Source organism: Artemia franciscana, chromosome 12 (assembly GCF_032884065.1).
Source record: "Artemia franciscana chromosome 12, ASM3288406v1, whole genome shotgun sequence".
Classification (NCBI taxonomy): Eukaryota; Metazoa; Arthropoda; class Branchiopoda; order Anostraca; family Artemiidae; genus Artemia; species Artemia franciscana.
Window position 1 is genome coordinate 30,900,584 of NC_088874.1, and position 26,344 is coordinate 30,926,927.

Below are 26,344 nucleotides of genomic sequence, written 5' to 3' on the forward strand. Positions count from 1 at the left end.
ATACCACAATATTATAATATTACAAAAAATAACATAAAATGTAATCTGAACATAAAATGTATAGAAACAGTCAGCAAATAACAAAAGTTTTCTCATATATGAAGCGTGAAAAAAAATTCAAAATTTCAGAAAAAAGACAAAATATCCATTTAAGTCAACCAAGTTTTGCCATACTTTACAAAGCTTCCAATGGCCTAGAAACCTAAATTTCGAGGTCAAGTTTTTGCATTGACGTCAAATCTCTTTAATTATTCCCGAGCAATAGCAATGGAAATAATACTCAATATTGAAGATTAAGACTAAATTGGAAGAGCTTCCTTGTCAGATTAGTATGATAAATCCTGGGCAACAGAATGTTTTCGTAAAATACAGACATTCATCCCTTGGAAGAAGGGAATTCAATTATTTTTTAGATAGAAAATAAAGTCGAAACTGGCTAAACATTATATTTTCCTTAAATACAGAAAAAATATATATATACCACAAACATCTTGTCGGGGATACAACTTTCCCATCATAGAAAAATCTTTAAGTAACCATGAGTAAGCGGTACCATTGTTAAGCTGCTTAAGTGAAATTGTATATGGCCTACGTGACTCACACAAAAGGCATATGAAATCACCTCACTGTACCCTTTTTATTTATTATTTTCTAGGGTGCTTCGTTTGAAAGGGTTTGTCGCAGAAACTTTGAAGGGTACTCATTTTTCTGTAAGTTCATTTGCCGCTAATAGGGGTCAAAAGTGACTGGATGGCAACCAGCTCCTGTCCTGTGCCCCTTTTTGCTACATAAACCACCCTTACTCACTGAACCCCAAAGACATCTGAACAAATAGCTATTTTACTCCAGATAGTCAGAAGGCTTTAATATAAATATGCCTGCAGGGATGAAGACTCCTCGGCTTTTGGGGCCACGGCTATAACTGAATGGTTGTAGTAGCTATAACGGTTATAATTGTTTATAGATAGGAATTATGGTGGAAAGAAGAAGGGGCCTGTTGGATGTGCTGTGTACAATTTAATTAAAACATTTAGGGCAGGGAGAGCGGTAACGGTTCAAAAAAAAACATTTATCCTTGATCCGATTAAAACTTGTTGCCATAAGTCCTCGGGACAGTGAAAAACCAATGTATATAAAATCGTTTTACAACTTGCTATCCCCTTCCCCAAAGAGAGTCGAAAAATCAACTTTACTGTTTAATCTAAATTTATACTCAAAGTCTATGGATTAAGGCAAGGGGAATTAATTAGAGGGGGATAATTGAAACAAAATGTTATCCCCCTTCCAAGACAGGCCCAACCAAAGGCCAAAAATAGGTCAACAATTTTTGTGGCGACTTACGTGAAAGGGGTGGGTGTAAAAGCTTGGGAGGGGGCTTATTCTGCTGGGAATTGAAAAATATAGCATAACTAGGCTTCTTCTTGTGCCTTCTTTGTAAAAAAATAGTATCCGAGATTCCTAGAGGTCCCAAGGGTATATTCCGCACTTGACGTCTCATGTTTGTCGAATACCAGTAGCAATTGACCCATTTTAATCATTAGTTCTTGCAATTAGAGCAACATTTAGGGGATAAAATTTATTGCACTCTTATCTCTTTCCTACAACATGACAATTCATTGGCCAATTCGCTCGCAAAACATGCCCTAAATGTTATAACTGGATCCCTCTGGGTGCCTCTGAGATGTTATAGATACTTTATATTGATAGCTTGGATGGATAGATTGTTGTCTGATTGACCTCTAGAGTTCAAGGTGATTAGATTTTAAGTTTAACTTGGGTTAACAATTTCAAAACTCCAGGCAGAGCCAACCAGCATATTTGTCGATCACCACATCCCCTCCCTCTAAATGTAAAACATGAAGTCCTCTTACCTCCTCTCCCTCGATACTCTGAAATTTTAAGGTTGATCCCCTTAAGTCATTTCCAAAACATTGCAGATATGCCATGTAAATGACCCGAATACATGGTTTCCTTTCATTTTTCCCACCCCTCTAATTCAAAATCTTAGGTGAACTTGGTTCAACCAACTCCTCCAGAAAACTGCCACTTGATCACCCAGATTTTTCCGGAGACTATGCTGATGTGGCCCTTAGATAACCTTTTTAATGTAAAGGTTAAATAATCTTTTTCAATGGAAATAGATTGTGGTCTGACAGGGACTCACAGACCAAGAAGTTTTATTCAGCCTGTATATCAAAATGTTTAGACCATTCCACTCTGCTCCCTCCCTCCAACTCCAGATTTAAGGCTGACTTGCCCCTGATTCTTTGGTAGCTTACACTTGTTACCCAGAGCCGTTCCTAAAATACTGCAAATAGGTCATTTTGATACCATTGTAACGCATTATGTCTTTTGATTTACTATGCTACTTAGCTGTGGATTGACAGTAGGTCCCGTAGGGACTTTCACTGCAAAGGATATCAGTAAAATTGCAGAGAAAACACTTGACTCCCCAAAGTCAAGTAGGGGGTCTGATTCGCCCCTTAGAAGACCCCCTAAAGTTTTTACCAACTCCATTCACCGGGTTTTTCCCGAGGTATTGCAGATGATTGGAATTTTCTGCTGCGCATAGCGTCTTTTGACTTACTCAGGGGCAAATGAAGTTTTCGGAATATACCCTTGGGACCTCTAGGAATCTCGGATACTATTTTTTAAGATATTAATATATCTTTTTCGTGTTTTCGTTAAAAAAATCGAAAAAAAAGTAAATTACCCCAGGCCCTACATTGTTAAATATCTTTCTTATCGTTTTTCATTAAAAATGGAAACATTCTTGAGTCTCCACTATATTTCCGCGAGTTGGTGCTTCTGATTTACTTGACCCAACTAATCTTCCTTTGAAGAACTACTTAATATATATGTACAGAGTTTAGCAAACATGTAAAAAAATTGAAAATATCACATATGAACTTTCGATGTGACAACGACAATTTGTTAGTGTTACAATACACATGGGAGATTCAGTCATATCACTGAAGAGACACTGGCTGGAGAGACTATTTCTAGATAGTCTCTAAATATTAGAGACTAATATTATTGCATATATAATATTATTGCATACCGGTGAATGATTTTTATTATTTTTTTTTTGTTCATTTAGCTTTACAATAACACATCTAATAGCTCCTGAATTCATACTTAACTGTCTCTCCTCCTTCGTTTAACTCCTAAAAGCAGATTAGAAGAAGATTGTTATATTACTATCTCCTTCCCCTTAACAGGGTATAAAGCTATACCCACAACAGGAAGGGGCATAAAAAATATGCCTTCTTTTTAGAAAAACGGGAGGGACATTCGCCAGAAGCTGTGCTATATTGAAAAATATTGCGCTATCAAAGCCATCATTTCTGGGAACCAAAGCAAAAATTTTATCTCTTCTCTGTATAAATGTATTGAATGTTGTGTTTCAGAGTCAGGGCAGGAATTTTGCTTTTGTTCCCGGTTACTCCGTATGAAGCAATTGGTCTTAGAAACTTAGAAGGGAGCCTATCTCACCGGAATATGTAAGCTCTAGTAGTCATTTAATGATTAGAATAAATAAATAATAATAAAATAAAGTAGCATAAGATGCTTTGTGATTAAAATGAATGAAAGATGATTCAAGGACAGACATGTAACTGAATGGCTTTATTGTAATTTTTCGGATTTACATCAAGATCTGATTGTTAAAAAGCAACTCAAATTTATTAACTTAATTTCTAAATGAGGTCTTCCTATTTTTCTCCCTTCTGTACTCCTTCTCAATGCAATTTTTTCTTTGAATTCGGTTTTGATACATGTAGGGCTCCTCCCACTTAAAAGTACTATTAAAAACCACGAAAGTAAATATGAAAATACGAAACAGATTAAGGTGGAGGAAGAGCGTCTGCATTTGTATTGGCCTTAGGCGGCTTGGTTCTGCAGAGGTTACTTAGTAGTAATAGTGTCAAAAGGTTTTTATGCAATTGTTCTATGCCAGTAGCCTAACAAATGGATAGCTTAATGTCTATTCGCCAACTTTGGCTATTGATTTAACATGTAGTTACATCTCCTGTTTTCTTTTTTCTGTTTATCTCCCTATTTTTCCAAATGTTATTAAACTCAGAATTTTTCCTTTTACAGCTTTTCATTTGTAGAAATGAAAGCAATTAGGATATAGCCAAAATTTACGAGACTGTAATTAGAGCGGTCTTCAGTCATTAATTAAATGCTCTTATTCACCGTAGAGTAGTATTTTCTTACTATTTAAAGCAGGAAAGAGACCTTTTGTGATATAAATCGAACCTTCCAAAACATTAAAAAGAAAGCATGATCTTTATCTTCCACTTTTTGTTTAAAAAATTTTCTACAACAGCGAAGGTCTATGCAGAACGCAAGATTTGTTCTATATATAATTTTTGATAGGGTACACTCTCTTTTTATTTCAAAAATAATGTTTTTTATGCTTTATATTAAAGTCCACTTAACCTTACAACTGTTTGAAAAACATAAGAGAAATGTTTGACCGAACTGATAGCTCTAATTCTCTTTGAAGTTGGGCCTGGCACTAATGTGAATGGAAAGACGTTGTCAACTTGTCCTTTCAGAAAAGCTGGCTTTATCTCCTTGATTAAAATGAAGTATTAGGACTGTCCATATTCGAAGCATGTCTACAACAAGTCTGTTAGAAACTAACTTTAATAGCTTTTGATTTTAACTTTTGATGCAAGTACAGTCTTTCAATAGCATTTTAACTCATTACGTTGCATAGTTGAAACAAGAATGGCAATGACTAACCCGCAGATATATTAGAATAATTGAATTCATGACTTGTGTAAGCAACTTTCGTTGCTTTCTTTTATTTAGTTTCTTATTTGGACTTTGTTTGTTTTTACTATATTAAAACAAAACATTTCATCAAAGCAATGGAAAGAATAATTTAAGATGAAACACAGTTACTATCCCGTCACAAGCCTCAAAATCTTTTCGCTGAATAACATTTCTTGCTTTAAAGTGAACAATGGAAACTTTGCGAAGTGTATATTTTATAAAAATGCTTCAAAATTGTTTCCCTGCTCCACTGCACTCAATAAGTATAAACTGTAAAATAAACACCTCAAACATGTTGAAAGGCAATATGGCCACAAAAGAGTTATGATTGCAAACCATGATATGGCTTTGTTCACATTATGGCCTTTCGTCCCAAGTTCATGGACCTTAAGAATGGCTTGATTTTCCGGTTAGGTGGACTAAAATGAGTGGTATGTTTCAGTATCGGATTCAGAGGATTTCGGACGATTAAAAGCATTGCAAAATATGGGATTGGGAAATACACATAAAGAAAACTTTTAATAGAGAAAGGGAGAGGATGTAAGTAAGGGGTATATGAAAGGTTTTGATACAGGTCTTTTCAGACGCTCAGTTCAGACACATAGGATTTTGCCAACCAACTTATAAGATTTATTAAGATGTTATGCAAGGCTTTTAATAAGTATAAAAATAAACCAAAATGACACTTTTACTTTTTATGAACTCCTCTGACAGGTGCAAATTTTTCAACTAAGTTTTCATTGTTATGTGGCAGGGCAAAGGAAACTTTGCCCTTTTAGACCTCTTTCGCTCTTCCAAAGCTAGTATGGCTCCAAATTTTCATTTGCAAATTTTCGTTTTAAACAGCTTCTAGAATAAGCAGTTTATGATCATGTTTGTTTTTCTGATAAAATCCTTTTTATTTTACAACACGATGTGGCTTCATTCCAACCTCCAGTGGAATTTGACTATTTACTTAATATAGGGTGAATAATGGAAAGGGAATTCGTCCCCTCCAAGATTATTCTTTTGGATTTACACCAATGCCTGGGGTTTAACGATTGTTATTGCTGAATAATTGTTATGCAAGGAAGTTTGTTATATGGCTTTAAATAGAAAACAGATTTGATAGCAAGCACTAAGTTCTAGCTACTTTTGGACTCGAGAAAAGTAGATATATCTTAACATTTAAAAAAAGCCAAAACTTTCAAATATCTCGAGACTCAAAACAGACATAGGTAAGAGGACCGAACCAATCACCTGAACATGCAGAATTTTTTGAGGCATATTGCAAATATCTATTTACCAAAACTTGCCGCATAACACCAAAATTGCTGGATACGTCCTGGGAGTGGCTCATTTACTTTGGAGTGATGTTTTATCCTTTTATCAGAGCTTGACAACACGGTTAGCTTTGCCGAAAGAAAGGATGTAAAATATGCTATATCACTCTTTTAGAGACCTGGTAAAATTGTTGCTTCTTTTTCTTTCTCTATGATTAAACATAAAAATAACTATAGTGATGGTCAAGCTCAATCTATTAAGTATTAAATAAAAAAAAGAAGTTTTTTCAACTGAAAGTAAGGAGTGACATCAAAACTTAAAACGCACAGAAATTACTTCGTATATGAAAGAGGCTGCTTCCTCATCAACGCCCCGCTCTTTACGCTAAAGTTTGACTCTTTCTCTCAATTCTTCTTTCTAAAACAGTAAAAAACTTTAGCGTAAAGAGCGGGGCGTTGATGAGGAAGCAGCCTCTTTCATATACGAAGTAATTTCTGTGCGTTTTAAGTTTTGATGTCACTCCTTACTTTCAGTTGAAAAAACTTGTTTTTTTTAATTAATTTCTGAACGTTTTTGAATCAATGCATGTTTTGATTTTGGCTCTCCGCAGAGGAATAATCAAAACGAAATTTGCATATTTTTTTTGGGGGGGCTCAATGGCTTTCTCATAATTTCGATCGAATGATTTTGAGAAAAAAAGAGCGGGGGACGAAGCCTAGTTGCCCCCCGATTTTTTGGTTAATTAAAAAGGCAACTAGAACTTTTAATTTTTTACGAATCTTTTTATTGGTAAAAGATTTACGTAACTTATAAATTAGCTTACGTAAAGAACTTTTGTATTCTCATGTTTTTATTACATATATGAGGGGATTCGCCCCATCGTCAGTACCTCGCTCTTTACACTAAAGCTTAAATTTTATCCCAATTCATTAAGAATGACCCCCTGAATCACAAAAGCCGTAGAATAAGTAGTTGAAATTACCGAAAATACTTTAGCGTAAAGAGCGAGGTATTAGAAGGAGGTGAGCCCCTCATATGGGTAATAATTTCTGTTTGTTTTAAGTTTTATTGCTGTTCCTTACTTCCAGCTGAAAAAGCTTTTTCACTTTTATTTTTTAATTGTTTTTTTTTAAATAATGCTAGTAAATCCTGCTCTCCCTTCATGGAAATTTTCTTCTCCCATTACAAATTCTCGAAGGAAAGTTCCCCCAGCATATCCCCCTCTTCTCAACCCCTCCCCCAAACCAAAAAAATCCTCCTGAAAACGCCTGTATACTTCCCAATAACCATTACTATATGTAAGCACAGGTCAAAGTTTATAACTTGTTGCCCCTCCCACGGGGACTGTGGGGGAGTAAGTCGTCCCCAAAGACATAGTTATAAGGTTTTTCGACTACGCTGAATAAAATGGCTATCTCAGAATTTTGATCCGTTGAATTTGGGAAAATAATTAGCGTGGGAGGGGGCCTAGGTGCCCTCCAATTTTTTTGGTCACTTAAAAAGGGCACAGGAACTTTTCATTTCCGTTAGAATGAGCCCTCTTGCAACATTCTAGGACAACTGGGTCGATACGATCACCCCTGGGAAAAAAAAACAAAAAAAAAACAAAAAACAAATAAACACGCATCCGTGATCTGCCTTCTGGCAAAAAATGCAAAATTCCACATTTTTGTAGATAGAAGCTCGAAACTTCTACAGTAGGGTTCTCTGATACGCTGAATCTGATGGTGTGATTTTCGTTAAGATTCTATGACTTTTAGGGGGCGTTTCCCCCTATTTTCTAAAATAACGCATATTTTCTCAGGCTCGTAACTTTTGATGGGTAAGACTAAACTTGATGAAACTTATATATTTAAAACTAGCATTAAAATGCGATTCTTTTGATGTAGCTATTGGTATCAAAATTCCAATTTTTAGAGTTTTGGTTACTATTGAGCCGGGTCGCTCCTTACTACAGTTCGTTACCACGAACTGTTTGATTAAATAAAATAAAAGTTTTTTCAACTGAAAAAGAGGAGCAACAGTAAAACTTAAAACAGACAGAAATTATTACGTAAATGAAGGGGATGGCCCCCTCCTCAACATCTCGCTCTTTACGCGAAAGTTTCTTGGTATTTTTTAAAAAGCTTCTTATTGTTCTAATTAAACGAACCTTGTGTTTCACGAGTGGTTCTGAAGGAATTGGGACAAAATTCAAACTTTACTAAAACAAAATGAGCAACAATATGGAAGTTAACCATTCAAAACTCGCAGTTTCGGCTACTATTGAGCCGGGTCGCTCCTTACTGCAGTTTGTTACCACGCACTGTTTGATCATGCATATTGAATTTTATTGCCCGATTTGCATCAAGATCACACCGTTTGTAAAGGAGTTTTACTTCTTTTTTTTATAATCCTGCCCATTGTGATGTACTATTAGCTTTCATTGTTATAGAGTTAAAAAAAAATTGCATACTTAGAATCTTCATGCGTGACAGATTTTGTTGCCGCATACATTTGAATTAAACCTTTCCTTTTTTGATTTTCGGTTTCAACTGACAATAGTTTCTCTTTACTTACAGTTTGTTACTACGAATTGTTTAATCCAAGGCTCTCATAAACGTGTAGTATGGCTACTATTTCCCCTTTCAACTGCCGTTTTTACATTCAAGTATCATTATTGTAAAACGAGGCTACTAGAATGACGATAATCCTTGAAAAATACAATTCTTCAAAAATTTATTAGGATGGAGTCAGAAATAAGAAAAACTTATTATAGGGTCACAATTTCAATTGCTTTTTATGGCAAATTCTTCGAACACATATTTTAGATACAATTAATTCAAGGAGGCTTCACCCAGTCTTCTCAAGCCTCCAACTCTTAAGCTGAAGTTTTAGTTATGCTTGAAAGTAAATATTTCACATTTTCGAAAATTTTACTTTTTGTCACAATGCTTCGAGCGGGATATTCCCAGTAATATGGCTTTTGCAGCACTAAACTATAAAATAGATATTTAAATATGTTTTGAAGATTTTTACTGAAACTCTATTATCTTAACATTTATTATTAATTGAACGATTAAAGTTTTTAAAGAAGGATATGCAGCTATATATTTTGATTATAATTTCTACCTTTTATTATACATCTTTGATTTATTTTAACTATAGATATTTTACAAGGGTATAGAATTGACAGAATCACTCGGAGACAGGCATTTTCTTAAGGATAGTTGATGATTCTAGTAGCTATGCTTCTAGGGATGATGTGACCCCTAGAGGCATTTAAACCCTTCCCATACCCTTTTTTCCCTGGGGTTATCCGATCAAAAATTTTAGATAGCGATTTTGTTCAGCATAGTTGAAAGTTATAATTACCTTGTGTTTGGAAATGACCTCCACGTGAAGAATTTTTATTTGAAAGGGAAATTTTTCATAGCTAAATTTTCCAGGGAATTTTTACACTAGGGGTATTTGCCAAAACTCCTATAAGAAACTCTATTTGTTTGTTTTACTTTACCTTTGACGACTCAATTTAAAATGTGGATATTTTCTTGGGTAATTGTCCAGTGAGTGTTTCCAGCGGGATCTGAATTGTTTGGGGAATTTATCAGTAGGGAGGCGAATTTTCCGAAAGAAAAATTCTTCGTAGTCAAATTTTCCGCGGTTAAAATTACCCATGGGGGAATTTACTGCGGAGAAACTGTCAATTGGGGGAATGGGCAAGATTTTCAGTAAGAATTCTCCATAGAGGGGGGAAGAAAAGGCTGCCTTATTTGAAAAGCGATCAGAAGGTAAATAGAAAACAAGTTTTTTCACTTGAAAGTAGGCTAAGGAGAATTTTCCAGCCGTAACTGTCTGCAAAAATTTTTCCGGGGGAATTTTTATCGAGGATGGAATTGTCCGGGAGAAATTTCTCCGAGGGAGGTGGTTTGACGAAGATCTCTCCACGGAGAAACTTTTGTCGGGGAAATTTTCCTTGAAGAGGGAGGTGGATTTCCAGGCATTATTTGAAAAACGATCAGGAAATTAAAAAATAATTTTTTCAACACTAAGTAAGGAACAATATTAAAACATATAACGAAGAGAAATTCTTATGAGTATGAGGGGCTCTGCCCCCTCCTGAATGACTCGTTGTGTAGCTAAAGTATTATTATTTGTCCCAATTTTTTAAGAACGTCTATTAAAACAAACGGTAGTTTAATTAGAATAATAAGGTTTTTTCAAGGTACAATAGCTTGAAGAGCAAGAGATTGAGGAGGTGACAGCCCCCCTCAGATACGGATAAATCTCTGTTCATTTTACGTTTTAATTCTTACTTTCAGTTGAAAATCCTTGTCTTTATATTTAATTATACGAGTAGAATATAAGAGAACAACTGTTTGATTTCATATCTTTGAAAATATTAATTTCAGAAAATGAACATTTTCTCTGAGTTTACACCAAACTTCAGGCACTGAAGTGGTAAGTCTAAAGTATCAAAAAGGGTCAGTAAAGTCAAAACAACATCTTAAAGTAAACGGATTTCCCCTCCACCCCCTTTCCTTGTTCCATTGCCTGTTTCATAAACGCTTTCTTTCTTTCTTCCTGTTTGTGTCTCCATTTAGCGTAGTAGTTTATCCTTGGACTACAGCTCTGCGTTGCCTTTCTTTTTTGGGGGTGATTTTGCTTCATCTATTTTTTCTTCAATGATAGATTTTTCTTTGTAAGATGTTTTAGTCTAATTTTAACGCAATTTTACTCTTATCTCTCTGTCTTTTTTTTATGTCCTTGTTTTTTTTTTGTATTTCAATGATGTGTTATTTCTAAGATTTTAATTTTAGCCCATAAAAATTGTATATATCTAGAGTGGAATTCTCGAATCCAGTGGAGTTTTCAAAGTCTACTTATTACAATTTATGGGTATAATTAAATTATCTGAATGAAATCAACTTTTTGTTAAAAGCACATCCATCTGTCCACAGAATTAAAGATAAAGCTCAGTAAAAAGTTTCTTAATTTTCTCTAATACATTACCATTCTCAGCCAACTGTCACAGGAATTTTGTGAATCTCTAAGAATTTTTAAAATTAAATAAAAATACTTTTAGCACATTGACTCTGAGATGGACAAACTACTATTAATGATTCAATTCAAATCATCATTTTAAAAGCACCTAATATAATTTTTTTTTGTAAGAAAAAACTAAATTTCTTGCAGCTTTCTAAAGAATAGATCGCATCTGAAATTAACAGAATTTGTTTTGTCTTACCAAGGCAAATAAAATAGAGTCAACCTATTCAGATTCAGTAGTTTTTAGTAAGGTGTAACATCAGTGATTAAAAAAAAAGAACTTTTTACAACAGTAACTAAATAAATTGTTATTTAAATAGGTACTGTCCAAGAAGCTATACACAACAAAAAATTCAGATGTCTAAAAAAGAACCAATAAATTGAAACTAAATGTGTTAAATGTTCCAAACTCAGATTTTCTTTCAACTTCATTCGAACTTCCGAGCTTGTAAGTAACTAAAAAAAAGTAAAACAACTAACCTGTAAGTAAATAACTATTTTACAAAGCCACCGTCCAAGAAACCAAGTTGAAGTAACATCCCACGCCACCGTAGGGGGCAAACAAATTACAATAACGAGCAAATCGGCCACCGCTAAATTTACAATCAACAAGTTTGTCACAGTTCTCATTCTCGGGTTTTGTATGACCGCTAAACACACCAAGAGATTTCCAGCAATTCCAGCCAAGAAGACAATAGCATGTAAGCAGACAAGGAGCCATTCTGTCATTGTGGGTGTACTGAAATACTCATAACAACTGATTTTGTCTTCTTCCGTAAAGTTACCACAGCCACAATCCGTTTCACTATAATATGTACAAAATTGATCAAATGTTGAACAGTTTATCGTTGGTTTTGGGCAATATTCGTAGTAGGTATCGTTCCATATGCTATCGTTAATATGCATAGTCTTTTAAGCTGATTAATATAAAATCTTCTTAAGTCTTAAGGTAAACTTAGGTTCTGCTAAGACCTTAAGTTTAATTTGTGTAAGCAGACACAGTAGAGGCGAGAAGTCCAAAACAAGTACGATTGCTTGACTTGAGACTTGCTTGCTTGAGATAAAACTTGCTTGAGATAGTAAAAACTAGATTTAAATCCTGAAATATAAGACAAATAAGAATATTTTCGTGACAACTTGCTTGAAATAATAAAAGAAAATGAAAAAAAACAAATATTGGCAATCTTTAGGCGTCTTTCCTTTTCTTTTAAAAATACCGGAGATGTCTTTTATAATTGAAATAGCCATTAAAATTGAAAAACTTTTTAAACAGTTTTATTTACTAGCGCAATGTCCAATATTTGCTACCGTTCAATATCATGAATAGTTTAAAATTCATAAAAAGAGAATTTGCCTGTAAAAAAGGTACGCCTCAAAAAGTTTTCCTTTTTTACTGACATAAGAAAGAATTGCATCTAATCAGATATAAAAGAAAATATCCGATTCACTTTCACAGTGTAAAATAAACTCACTTCAGTCAATTTTCCATCTTAACACGGATTTGAAACCAATCAATTTAAAAAATGGTTCTTAGATATTTGTATACCCAGAAACAAAAAATAAAGGGATTGCCTTCCTAAAATACCTCAACAAAATTATATAGTACACTTTCTGACCCGGAAGTATAGGACAGTGGTTTCTGTTTTTCTCTCTGTTTGAATATTTGACTGTCTAACTACTCACGTATCAATCTGTAAATAAAAACTGACTGCTTTACATATTTTAACCATCAACTGGATAAGCTAGAAGACAAAAGTTTATAGTAACAAACCTGGAAAGGTCAGTTCCCTCACGAAAATCCACGAAAGCAAAGCTACAAAAAACTTACTAAAAAAGCAAACAGAGTTTTACGAAAACAAACTAAGGGATTATTAGGTTCGAAAAAAATATATCCTGTATCGGTGCAAAGATGATCCATATGCTGAATTTACGTAAAACAAACCAGTGCCCATGTGTGAATTAACTTAATTGCAAAAACATGACCAGTCTTAGCTCGATGTAAAATTAGATAAATCCCAACTCGATGTAAAAATGAGATTGATTCCAGTATCTGACTTGTTGGCAAAAACAGGATAGGTCCTGATTTAGTGCAAAACCAATACAAAATTTGACTCATTCCAACACTGAGCGTTCATTTGAAGCGTTCTAACTTGAACGTTCACTGAAGGTACAACATTCCAGCGTTCATTTGATTCCAAACGGAGATTAGTCCCGAGTCAATATAATAGTGAGCTAATCCGTCATTTGATACACGCGCTAAGTCCATAAACGGCATAAAAAAGACACATATCCAAGACACAGTTAGTCCTCCCTCGCAGCCAACTTTTCTAGTAGCAGGAAAGGAAGGTACAATCCTCTTCAAATCGGAGATGTGTAACGATTTATAGTTTGTGTTATTTGAATAAGAAAATGGGCTCTCGGTCACGTGACATATTTGTATTAAAAACTACATTTTAGTAGATATATAGGCGAGACGTATTTCTTCTGAAAATTTGTGACAAAATAATTTGCAATCTTTTTTACTGAAAACCAAACTTGACCAATAGCCTATTAACAAGCTCCCAGCTCTTCAGCTTCGACGGCCAGTATTTACCCCTCCCACCCAGAAAAATACCCACCCCTCTTACCCAGAAAATACCCCAACCCTTAGAAGATACGCATCGCAAAAATACTCCCAGAAAATACCAAGTATAGAAAATACCCCCCTCTTCCGAAAAACAACCCCATAAAAATGCCATCCCCCCGTGGAAAATAAAACCCGCGGAAAAAGATCAATAGTATCCCCATAAGATTTTTAAAGAGGCCCATTCAGGGTATACCTACAGTTGAAAATCCTTCAAGACGTTGATATTGATTACGTGCACCCAGGTTTACGTAAAACTAAAGGAAATCGCTTGTTACTTAATTGTATACTTATGCAAGTCTTTTCCAAGAGAAGTCTTTGGTTGTTACGTAATCATAAAAGGGCCAGCTAGGAAAAACCCTGAGGGCCCAGCAGTTAAGTGGGGAGCCCCCGATTGCGGAAAAATCAATCATAGCCCAATGTTTACAAATGTAGATGATGTAATTTTGAGTGACTTGTTTTGGTTCCAGGGGACCTTCGTAATCCAGTGAAAACGGGTTTTTAGGATCAACAAAACCTTTTTTGACCGAGCTTATGGTCTAATTACCGCAATATTGAAAAAGAGTTGAGAGAGTCAACACTGTGGATATTGTTCTTGGCATATGTTCAGTAATGGATGCTTTTACTCTTTTGGAGCTTGATGGTGCTAGCAACAGTGAAATGAGACCTAGAGTACTTAATTTTGCAGTAGAAATTACAAGGGGTTGTTGTCTCACGGATGAATGGAACAAGATGATTGTAAGATATGCGACATCATTGAGTAGATTCAAGTTGGAACAGCAGTTATCTTTTGCAGCAAAAGTGCATGTAATGCATGTACAAAGACCATAAATGGATTCAATGCATTAGTGAAGTATATTGAAGACAATGATATGAATCAATACATAAAAAGAAGTGAGTTTGTTACTATTCCATTTTTGAAATTTTTTTTTGTTGGATGTTAAACTAGCAATGAGAAGGTAATAAAAAATCTTCATTTTTTGGCTTTGTTAGTCTATAATTGGCCGTGGGAGTGTCAGAATAAAAAAATTTGGATTTGAGATACAAAAATCATGCGGATTCTCGTATTTTTGAAAAAATGTTTAGATAAATGATCATTTTAAAAAGATATCAATTCATCTTTGGACCATCTTTGGACTATGGCATTGAACTTTTACGTCACAGGCTTTTGTAAATTCCTTCCCAAAGCCCCAATGATGTATTGCAAAGGACGCAAAATTAGTGGCCACCAGAGCAATATATTTTCTAGCCAGGGGTAGGACGAAGCGAGACAACTAGTAAACCAATTGCAAAGACCGTAACCCAACATTGCCGAAAAATCATTGTAATAGTCCAGTCCAGTACAGTCCATCCACCCAGTCGTGTGGTCTAAGCGTAGCAATATACCAATTAATATCAGGAAAAAAAAGCATTTTTCTATTATTCTTTTCACTGAATGGGTCAAAAAAAATCTTGCCAATCCAAACATTGTGTCATTTCAAAGGGATCACCTAAACTTCTGAATTTTAGCTGACCGAGTTCGAAATACGATGGGGTTACTGGAATATATTGAAGGTGCTTTGTATTGTAATTGTGAATGTTTTCGTGAATGGTTTTCTTTCAAGGACAGGTAAGAGGGAGCATTGGTACTACCAACTCTTGAGGTCCCAATAAAGGATGTATAAAGAGATATACAATTATCCAATGAGAAGCCGGGTGGATAGTCTACGAAAATAATACGTTCCATCCCACCGGTGATTTCAGCACTTTTACCATTGATTATATTCCGTTTAAAAATAAAATATTTCTCTGATTATTGTTGAGATGAATCATTTCATTCTCAATGGGAAATCTAAAGTAAGTCCTACAATTTCCATTGAATATTTAAAGTGCAAAACATCATTCTTACGAGAAGTGATTTTCTATTGATTGCACGACACAAATCGTTCATGCTATCATGTTTTTTCTACTTTAGGATGAGATGCAGGGATAAGTCAGCTTTCCTCACCATACATGTAAACGTGTTGTTAAGTGTCCACTACTCTTTTGCATACTAAAGGTTATGCACTAATATTAAGACACCTTTGCTTGATACTTTCTTATAAAAAATAATTACCCCCACTTTGTGTGGTAGTATTTTTCAAAAATCATTTAAAATCATCTTTTGATATTTATGTTACTATGTTCAATTTAATATATACGATTCCCAATAAGCTTTTTGGGAAGCTTAAGAGTTTAAAAATTTATACAACTGGCAGTCAAATGATTCAAGTCTTTAACAACTTGCAATCAAATCAATTAGATTGTATATTTTGCCACGGATTATAACCTTATTCCTGTTACCTTAGGTTTGGAAATGTTCATTTTCAGCGAGATAAGTCAAGAGTCTTTTACATTACTCACGATACAATTGAGGCATTAGTTGTGCAGCGCTTACTAAAACCTTAGACAATGAGGAATCTTCTTCTTGTTTTGTTGGTGGTTGTATCAAATTTTCAGGTTGGATACAATGAATGACATTTAAATTTCAGCAGTGTTTTGTGGTAGGGTCTATGCCTATCCACTCGTCAAATTGCATCTTGAAAGCAAAATTCATTTTTCATTTTTGGCAATTCCCTCATTCTTAGGAAATTCACTGGTATTATCTTCCAAATACTCTTTTGGTTTAAAGGCCGATTATTGTTGGTGTCACTTGTGTAGTTTACCTATTTTTCGAAGAATACTGTTTACAAGTCCCAAAATTATTGACGCTACTGGTGAATAGAAGCTACTACCCCGCTTAAAGAAGTCGTTTACTTTAAAGTCTTTCCTTATTTCTTATGCTAGGGGATGTACAAATGAAAGATGTTGCTTTGTCCACTGCTTAACTACTTCTGACTCTTGAACAATGCCTTAACTTAAATTTAAAACAAGCCCTGATAGGAGACTGATGAACTCTTTCTTCAATACTATGTTTGAAAATAGCTTTCCTATTTGTGATTTTGAATTACATAGTATGGAAATGTTTGTAATCATAGTATGGTTTTTATGTACTGTCTTTAGTGTCAAGATTGCATTAATGACCTTTTTTACTGTTCACTGCTAAATATACGGTAATTTCACTGTCCGAAATTTCAGAGACTACACATACATCCTCCGGTGTGTTTGATTAAAATCGAATAGAATGTAACCATGGGGTCTATTTTTAGCAAGATTGTATGCCGAGACTAGATTCAGATGGTTCATGGGGATAAATTTGTCTGTTCAAAGGTTTAGAAAGTGTTGCCTACTTATTGCCTCAATCTAATTGCAAGTAGTGTAAGAAAACTCTTGACTAATTCCACTGAAAATGAACATGTACAAAAACAGGAAAAAAAAAATGAGGTTATAATCAATGGCATGATCTACAATCTAATTGATTTGACATAAGATATGATTTCAAATTGTAAGAGACTTGCATCATTTGTCAGTAGTTTATATAAGCTTTTAAACTCATCAAACTTTCCGGAAAGTCTTATTGATAGTAAAAATATTTCAAACCGAAAAAAGGAATATTGTCAAATATCAAAAGATGATTTTTAACCATTTTCAGAAAATAGTAGAACACCAAGCTGCGATAATGATTATTTATTAAAAAGTACTATTCAAAGGCATTTTATATCAGTTCAACACTTGCTGGTATGCAAAATACTAGCGGACACTTCACAGCCTGTCTATATCCAAAATGACTCAAGTTTTGAAACCTATTGATGAGAATATCCATGAAGTGGGTAGTTTCAATTCCCCCACCACACTTGTTCAGGTCACTGAAGTTTAAAGAAGCTAGTGACAGATTATTTACAGAGTGAGCCAAGTTACACTGTTCTTTAAAATCATAAGGCTCACGGGTAGGCATTACCGAAAAACTAAAGCTTTTTTCCCATTGCATATATTACAAGCAAATTTTTTGGCTCTAGACGAGGTTCAAAGGCATCACAATAATTTGTAACAGTAAATCTTTCTTGGTATCAGTGTTTTTAGTTTTTCGATTTTAAATCTTGAAAAATTTTACATTGAAAAATACTGCTGCTTTCATTCATGATTAAGATAAAATCGTAATGATTTACAATGAGCCCCCACATCGATCCCTGTCAATATTATTCATCTGAAAATTCATCCCGACGGTAACAATACACTTGAGGCTTTTCTTAAACAATATTCCAATGAAAGGCAAAAGAAAGAAAAGATATTCAACGTCTGTGATACATTTCAAATCAATCAGACAAGAAATATTTTTGGAAAGGAATTACTTATGGTTCAGTGAAATTTTCAAGCGTCACAAGTCTTACATACTAAAACTGTAACGTATCTTCTAAGTGATATTAAAAGTGATTCTAAGTGATTCTGATTAAAAGTGATTCTAAGTGATATTAAGTGATATTATGATCTAAAGAAGAAGATATTCTTAGGATTTTTAATGATTAAAATTACAAAAAGTAATAAAAATGGAATGTATCAGATTGAAAAAATATTAAAGAGTTCAACTCATATGCGTAAAAGACATTTGCTAGTTCGTTGGCTAGGATACAACTCTGATTTTGATTCTTGGATTGCCACTGAAGACATTCGCAATACCCAATTATTTCTATCTGACATCCATGTCCAATGTCTCTAACCCTTTCTATGATAACTTGAATAAAACAAGTTATTTTTGGACAAAACAGTCCCATACCATGAAAGTTGATGGAAAGTATGAAGTTGCTCTTGTTGATTGTATCCTCACTTATACCTGTGAAATACTGAGAAAATATCGTACATATACTATAAAAGTTAGACCAAATGATTGGACAGTGTATGGTAAGGGAGAGGAATAGATAAAATCACTTTAATCAGGTTTATAGTCGGATCTCACCTTAAAATACAAAGAATATGATAGCAAGAACGGTTTGTGTCGCGCAATGAATAAGAAAGTTTCTGCTTGTGTAAAACATACATTTCCCTTTAACTATTCAATGGAGCACGGTAGGGTTTACATTAGCTCTCCCATGAAGAATTAAATTATTTATATGAAACATAATCTAAGAGAAGCTCTTGATTTTAAACGAAATTCAGTCCATGATAAAAAATGCCCGAAATGTCTGCCCGTATAAAGAATGCTTTTCACTGTAACTATTCATTTGAGCACGGTAGGGTTTACACTAGCTCTCCCGTCGATAATGAAATGATGTATCTCAACCATAATCTAAGAGAAGTTCTTGATTTTAAACGGAATTTAGTCTATGGTAAAAGTGCCGGGACCATCGGTGGGAGGAAATGTGTTATTTTTGTAGACAACCCACTCATAATTCCTTTCCTGAGACATCGAGAGTCGGTAAAACCAATTTCCCCCTCCAACCTATTCTTGAACGATAAACCCCTTACGATGACATTCAGTTAATATGGAACTCAGTCAGTTAAGAAGTAAATTAGGTGATCCTTTCGCTTGGTAATTAGGTGACCCTAAGCTGTTTGGCTTGATTACATGTCACTTCCGACTAATTCATGTAGATACAGTGCTTTCGTTTGTCCTGAAACATTTTAAAAATTATCAAAATTTTAAAAGAAAAAGTTCTAAAAAGAGTGAGAAATAACTTATCACCCATCAGCCTCTACTCAGGTGAAAAAGGAAAAGACATCACTCTTGTCAAAGAAGAGAAAGAGACCAATAAAATGTTGATGTGAGTGTAAAATATCGTTATTATGAAGAATTTTATCCGGAACAACCACTCACTGAAAATGTACATTTTCAAAATTATTCCAGTAAAGACTGTTTCATAGATTTGGCTTCCACATTTATATATTTGCATTTCAATATAAAAACACTTAACAAAGAAAAACCAAGTGTTGTTGACGGGTTATCCTATGAAAAATGCTTACTACGCAATTTTTTTACTAATAAGTGTCTACGCAAATGGTGAAACTAGCCGTTGGATATAAATACAAAAGAGACACTGACACTACCAATATCCTTAGAGAGGTGACACCTAGTAATTTGTAGTTTGTTGGGAAAACAAACCTTCAAATATTTAGCATACCTCAATGGATGCCTCTCAGTGTTAGCATTGGTGAAAAGTTATACCTTGTAAAAAGTTGCCTCGTCCAATTTCTCTTCGCCAAAGGTACTTCCCACTGCACCTGAGGGAGCAGTCTCCCTCACTTTGGCAATACTAGATATACAAAAAAAACAGGTTATGAGTTCTTTTGCTTTGGCAATTGAAAAATTATGAGCTCGTGAAAATAATATTGAAGTGCTTGTTCCACACACACTTACAAATAAACGATAATTTGCTACGGGTTTACGTACCAACAAAAAATTTCTATTTTTCAGTAGTAAAATTCCTTCAAAGCTTGCTTTGGATTTTCTAAGAAATACTAGTGCAATTGGATCATGGACAAAGTCCCCATACAAACTTGAAACGTTTAAAATTTTATCTCTTGTAATTAAAGTAGATGCAAGTCCACTCTACAATTTATCCTTTGATTAATCCTTTATGCGAGTAGAAATTGAAAATGCGAATTAAAATTGAAAATGCAGACCTTATATCAAGATTACGAGCTTTTTAAAATAGTATAACCGATACAATATTTGTAAAAACTCATGGTATGATTGTATTGGATTTACCTTGTAATCAAGGTATAAGTGTTGCTCGAACAGACACTGTGCGTTTAGGGTATACATTAGTCGAGGCATTGATGAAGAGCATAACATTAATGTCAGTAAATCAATCAGAAACCTATTGGGAAATTACTCCCGGTGGCAGTTTTATATTTGACTCTAGCCCATGAGCACAAATCAAATAATCAATGCCTTCAATTTGGATCCGTACGTGTCCAAATACAAATCCTAATTGCACACCGTTCCTATTCATTTGTTGGAACATATTCATAATACTTGCGATAGCATTATTGTTGTTAATGCTAGTCCGTCAACTTAAATGTAGTGCATTGGCTATGCATCTTTTAAACAGTGTCAAATATTGAAGTTTTCTTTCCTCTGGGCGTGCCGAATACATTCTACACACCCCACATCAAAAACTTATTTGAGTCATGTGGAAAATCTGTGGTTAAAAATTGGAAACGAGCAAAAAATTTATTGACCAAAAGCTGTGATTTTCCCATACTTCTATATTTTATGTTTTAATGGCGTGGTTATGCTCACTTTGGATTTCTCATCATTTATGAAGACATTCCTCGATTGAACGACTTTATAGTTGAAAAATACCCTTTCCTACCTCTATGATATTGATTACAGTGCCCTAAGAATAAAGTGCTTTAAAATGTTTGTGGAACTGCTAATTAAAAACAATGCATGTACCCTTAAAGTCTTTACTCATTCAATTTCGTTTTCTACGTATAGTTAACCATCGGTGACTATAAGTTTTGGATACTCATCAGGAGTACAAATTGGGTACATTTGAGTACATCTTGATATGCAGAGTCAGGATCGCATTTTCCACAATTCAATGTAACTTCATTTTTATTATATCTCTTTGTAAAGTTAATAATACTGTTCTGATTTATATTATAAAATTATTGTGTTTCTATTTGCTTATTTGAAGCAATTTCAAATACAATATTTTTGTATGAAGAATCACTTTCTGTAACAGAAAAATAAAAATCAGCAGGTTTATAATCATAGTAGCCATTGTCTTCGTGATATCGTAAGAATCAGACTCTCTTATTACTCCAACAATTGTTGCATAGACCAGGATCTTGCTCCTAAAACAATTTAAAACCAAGACAGTACCAGTCTCTTGAAAATAAACTAAATTCAGGTTTAGTGTTTTTTCCATGCATACCAGGGTAAGTATTTTCCCATTTATCAAATTTGTCACAGTGACAATTGGAAAATGGGAAACCTCTATCGTAAGAGTCCAGACATCTTCAAGACAGGAATTACAGTCTTTAATCGACACTGCATATCCTCTATGCAATTTTTATAATTTAAGTAGTCTTCACTTTTCATCATAGTCATAAACAATGGTACAATTGTCACAGAATAGCCAGCTGCCCAATGTATACAAACATAATGGATCTGTGTGGAACATTTGTCACTGTAGCCTGTCTCACTTCCAATACAAAACTGGCTCGCGATTGATAAAATGAATATTCCTTTTACTTTTAGGAGGAGCAATCAAGTGACGTCACAAAACTTATTCTATCCCAATTTTTCGACTTATTTAGTGTCTTGATAGGGTCTAGTTAGTGTTCAAGATATTGTAAAACTTTGGTTTTCTTTTTCAATATAGTACGTGAATAAATTGAGTAAATGCAATTTGTCCACTACATATAAGTCTCAAACAATAGTTCAAATATGGAGGATCATTTTTCATTAAATCATCAAGCATTCTTTGCGAAAATATTTTCCTTTGAACTGATAACTCTTTAGAATGATCATTTGGATTCACAAGATTCTGTGTGATTTTTTGTTTCTCAAATCCAGCCATTTTTAATCCTAATACTCTCACTGCTAATTATAGAGTACTAAATTTAAAGAATAAAGATTCTTTCTACATTTTCGTCACTAGTATAATTTCCAAGAATATAAAACATTTTCAAAATGGAATAGTTACAAACTCATTCCTTTTTTATGTATTGATTCAGTTCATTGTCTTCAATATATTTCAATAGTGTATTTAATCCATCTTGTAGTCTTTGTATATGCATCATATTCACTTTTGCTGCAAAATATAACTGTTCTTCCATCTTGGATTGGCTCAATGATATCAAATATCTTGCAAACTTCTCATCCCGCCCAAGTGTTCGCCGACAAACCCTTGTAATTTCTATTGCAATATTTGGTGCTCTTGGTTTTATTGAACTACTGCTAGCGCCTTCAACTTCCGAAATAGTAAAAGCATCGGTTACTTAAGAATTCGCCACGAACACAAATCAATTTTCACGACGTTCAAGCTTTTAACTCGTTTCCAATACTGAGGTAAGTGAACCGTAAGCTCTAACCAAACAAGTCACATGACACTACGTCATCCTCAGTTAATTTGCATAGGTAAACAATAACAACCCTGGGTAGTATTACGGATCACCCAGATGTGCATAAGCAGAAATCAATAGCACCTTCTGGCTGCTAGGGTATCAGAACTGGTTGTTATTACGCTCGGAGTGTTGCAGCCTGCTCTACTTGCACCCAGAAATTACCCCCGAAAAATATCCTCCCATGGAAAATAACTCCTGTGGAATATTCCCCTCAAAAATTCCTCCTCAGAAAATATTCACTCTAGAAAATACCATTCTTTCGCGGCTGGTAGGTCTCCAAGCCCTTTAGACTTTAAAAAAGGACTAGAACTCTTAATTTCTGTTCTAATGAAGAAACTCCAAAGTTTATGCGACCATAAGGTGCAAGTATGGATGACGAAGCGGCAGCTTCCCTCCTATAGGAAACTAGCTGTTGGGGAGGTGCTTCGCCCCCCCCCCAAAAAAAAAAACCCTCCGCGCGTGTAAGTCGTTACGCACCATATTAGTTACAAGCCATTGTAGTTGTGTCGTGTCCCACCTGTGAATATATATATATATATATATATATATATATATATATATATATATATATATATATATATATATATATATATATATATATATATATATATATATATATATATATATATGTATATATATGTATATATATGTATATATATATATATATATATATATATATATATATATATATATATATATATATATATATATATATATATATATATGTTTTTAACTACGTAAAACTTGCGAATATACAACATTCTTCGCTGTCCCATTGCCTGTGCATATAAATAGATTGTCAGATTTACGACTCTTGAACATGCATCATATAATTGTCTATGGGAAAAACAATCCGAATTCAGATCTATACCTCATTATCCTAATGATTGCCCTTGAGCTTTGTTGATGGTGATTGCTAATCAAACATTCCCTGTGTCTCCGTCGTCATTTATACATCCCCCCTGTGCCCCCAGGCGTCCCCGTTGTAGTTTTGTCCCTGTGTCCCGGTCGTCATTTATATTCCCTGTGTCCCGGTGTCCCGGTCGTCATTTGTTTCCCGGTGTCCCGTCTGTAATTGTTCTCATTATTCTAATGCTTGCCCTTGAGCTTTGTTGATGGTGATTGCTAATCGAACATTCCCTGTGTCCCGGTCGTCATTTATATATACCCCCTGTGCCCCCTGGCGTCCCCGTTGTAGTTGTGTCCCTGTGTCCCAGTCTGTAATTTCTCTTTGAGTGTCCCGGTCGTCATTTATATTTCCTGTGCCCCGGTCGTTATTTGTGTCCCAGTGTCCCAGTCTGTAATTTCTCTTTGAGTGTCCCGGTCGTCATTTATATTCCCTGTGTCCCGGTCGTCATTTGTCCATGGGAAAAACAATCCGTATTAAGTTCTATACCTCATTATTCTTATTATTGCCCCTGAGCTTTGTTGATGGTGATTGCTAATCGAACATTCCCTGTGTCCCGTCGTCATTTATATATCCCTCTTGTGCCCCCGGCATCCCCGTTGTAGTTGTTTCCCTGTGTCCCGGTCGTCATTTGTGTCCCGGTGTCCCAGTCTGTAATTTCTCTTTGAGTGTCCCGGTCGTCATTTATATTCCCTGTGTCCCGGTCGTCATTTGTGTCCCGGTCTGTAATTTCTCTTTGAGTGTCTCGGTCGTCATTTATATTCCATCCGTCATTTATATTTATATTTTGTGTCCCGGTTGTCCATGGGAAAAACAATCCAAATTCAGGTCTATACCTCATTATTCTAATGATTGCCCTTGAGCTTTGTTGATGGTGATTGCTAATCGAAGATTCCTTGTGTCCCAGTCGTCATTTATATATCCCCCTTTGCCCCCCGGCGTCCCCGTTATAGTTATGTTCCTGTGTCCCGGTCGTCATTTATATTCCCTGTGTCCCGGTTGTTATTTGTGTCCCGGTGTCCCATTCTGTAATTTCTCTTTGAGTTTCCGGTCGTCATTTATATTCCCTGTGTCCCGGTCTGTAATTTCGTCAGTCGACAAACATGACGTCAGTCGACACACAAACATGACGTCAGTCAACACACACACACAAACAAACAACGTATTTATATGTACATATATAGATAAATTCTTCTCGTTTTGGGATTTAATGTTACTCTCTACATTTGTAATAACAGCTCATACCAGAAATATTCCCAAAATTCATAAGGGAGTAGATATCAATTTCACATTTTGATACGTTTTTTAAAGGGTCTTTTGTACCACCACACCCCCACCACCCAAAAAACATTGCTGGAAAATGCCCTTTTTCAGGCTTTTTGCTGGAAAAGTTTTCCACGAAAGAAGAAATTAACGGTATGATCTTAAAAGCGGTCAGAAGTTTAAGCCTTTGTCAAATGAAAGTGTGTTAAGAAGAATTTTTCACTAAAGTTCATCCTCAAAACATTTTCTATTTGGAATTTTCAACTGGAATGGAACTATCTGGGGGAAGCTTCTCCGGTGGGGTGGGGTAGTCTACGGGAAAAAAGCGTTCCACTGAGAAGTTTTTACGAAGGGGGAAGGAATTTTTAATGGGGAGCCAGATTTCCCAGTATTGGTTAGAATTAATAAGAAAATAAATAAAAAAGGGTTTTTGTCAACTGAAAGTAAGGAGTGACAATAAAACTTTAAACGAACAGAAATTATTACGTATATAAAAGGAGTTTCCCCCTCCTTAAGAGCTTCCTCTTTAAGCTAAAGTTTTAACTTTTGTCCTAATTCTTTAAGAATTATTCCAGAAACACAATGGCTGTTTAATTGGAATAATAAGTTGTTGTTTTTAAATTCTATAAAAAAAAGTTTAGCGTAAAGAGTCAGGTCTTGAGGAGGAGAAAATCCATTTCATATACTCAATAATTTCTTTTCGTTTTACATTTTGATGTTGCTCCTTACTTTCAATTTAAAACTTATTTTTATTTAGTTACTTACAGATAATACTTGTTAATGGGAAATAAACGGAACAATAAAGAAAAGTAAAGAGCTTCATTAAACCAAAATAAGCAATCTTCAAAGTAAGAAACTATAGATTCTAATAGAAAAAATACAAAAAGATATAAAATCTTTTTTTTCTGTGAAAAAGACTATATCAATAAAAACGAGCAGATATTAATATAAAAAACTTTTTCCACAAAGCAAATTTGTCAATGAATAGAAAAGAGCTGCAGTAATAAATTCAAATAATGAATTTGTAATACATTCAACTAATTTTTCAAGCTTAAAACTACCAAAAATCATCATCAATAATTAAATTAAACCCAAAACGAACAGAAAACAGTAAATAACCCAGTCAAACTCAGAACGAGCAAAAATTAACATGAGTAGGGCTGACAACCTCCACGCCTTCTCAAGACCCTAACATAATTAGCACTTGACTAAAAACAAAATATGTCTTAAAAGATATTACGTTTTTGACTTTAATAAATAAAAAACGATTAAGACTATAAAAAATAAACATCAGAATATGTATATTTAACTGATAATACATGGTTATTTTTTTTTTATTTTAGTAAAATGCAAACTATTTTCTGGTCTTGAGAAGTCAGGGGGGAGGGTGATGTTACCCTTATTTCTTTTAATTTTTGCTCGTTTGGAGTTTGGCTTGGTTGAGATATCTATTGTAATTTCGGTTCGTCTTGAGTTTCATTTATTTATCAAAGGTGATTTTT

General features: G+C 34.5%; 1 long non-coding RNA gene across 5 annotated transcripts in view; it reads right to left on the reverse strand.

Moving 5' to 3' along the window:
- Positions 1-26,344, reverse strand: part of LOC136033981 (uncharacterized) — a 74,185-nt gene that overhangs the window by 22,271 nt on the left and 25,570 nt on the right. For 4 of the 5 annotated variants that reach the window (XR_010619075.1, XR_010619073.1, XR_010619071.1 and 1 more), the window contains one exon: positions 11,560-12,178. This is a non-coding gene — a long non-coding RNA (uncharacterized LOC136033981). Of the gene's footprint in view, positions 1-11,559; positions 12,179-19,757; positions 19,846-26,344 lie in introns of all 5 variants that reach the window. The other variant, XR_010619072.1, reaches the window with a different exon arrangement.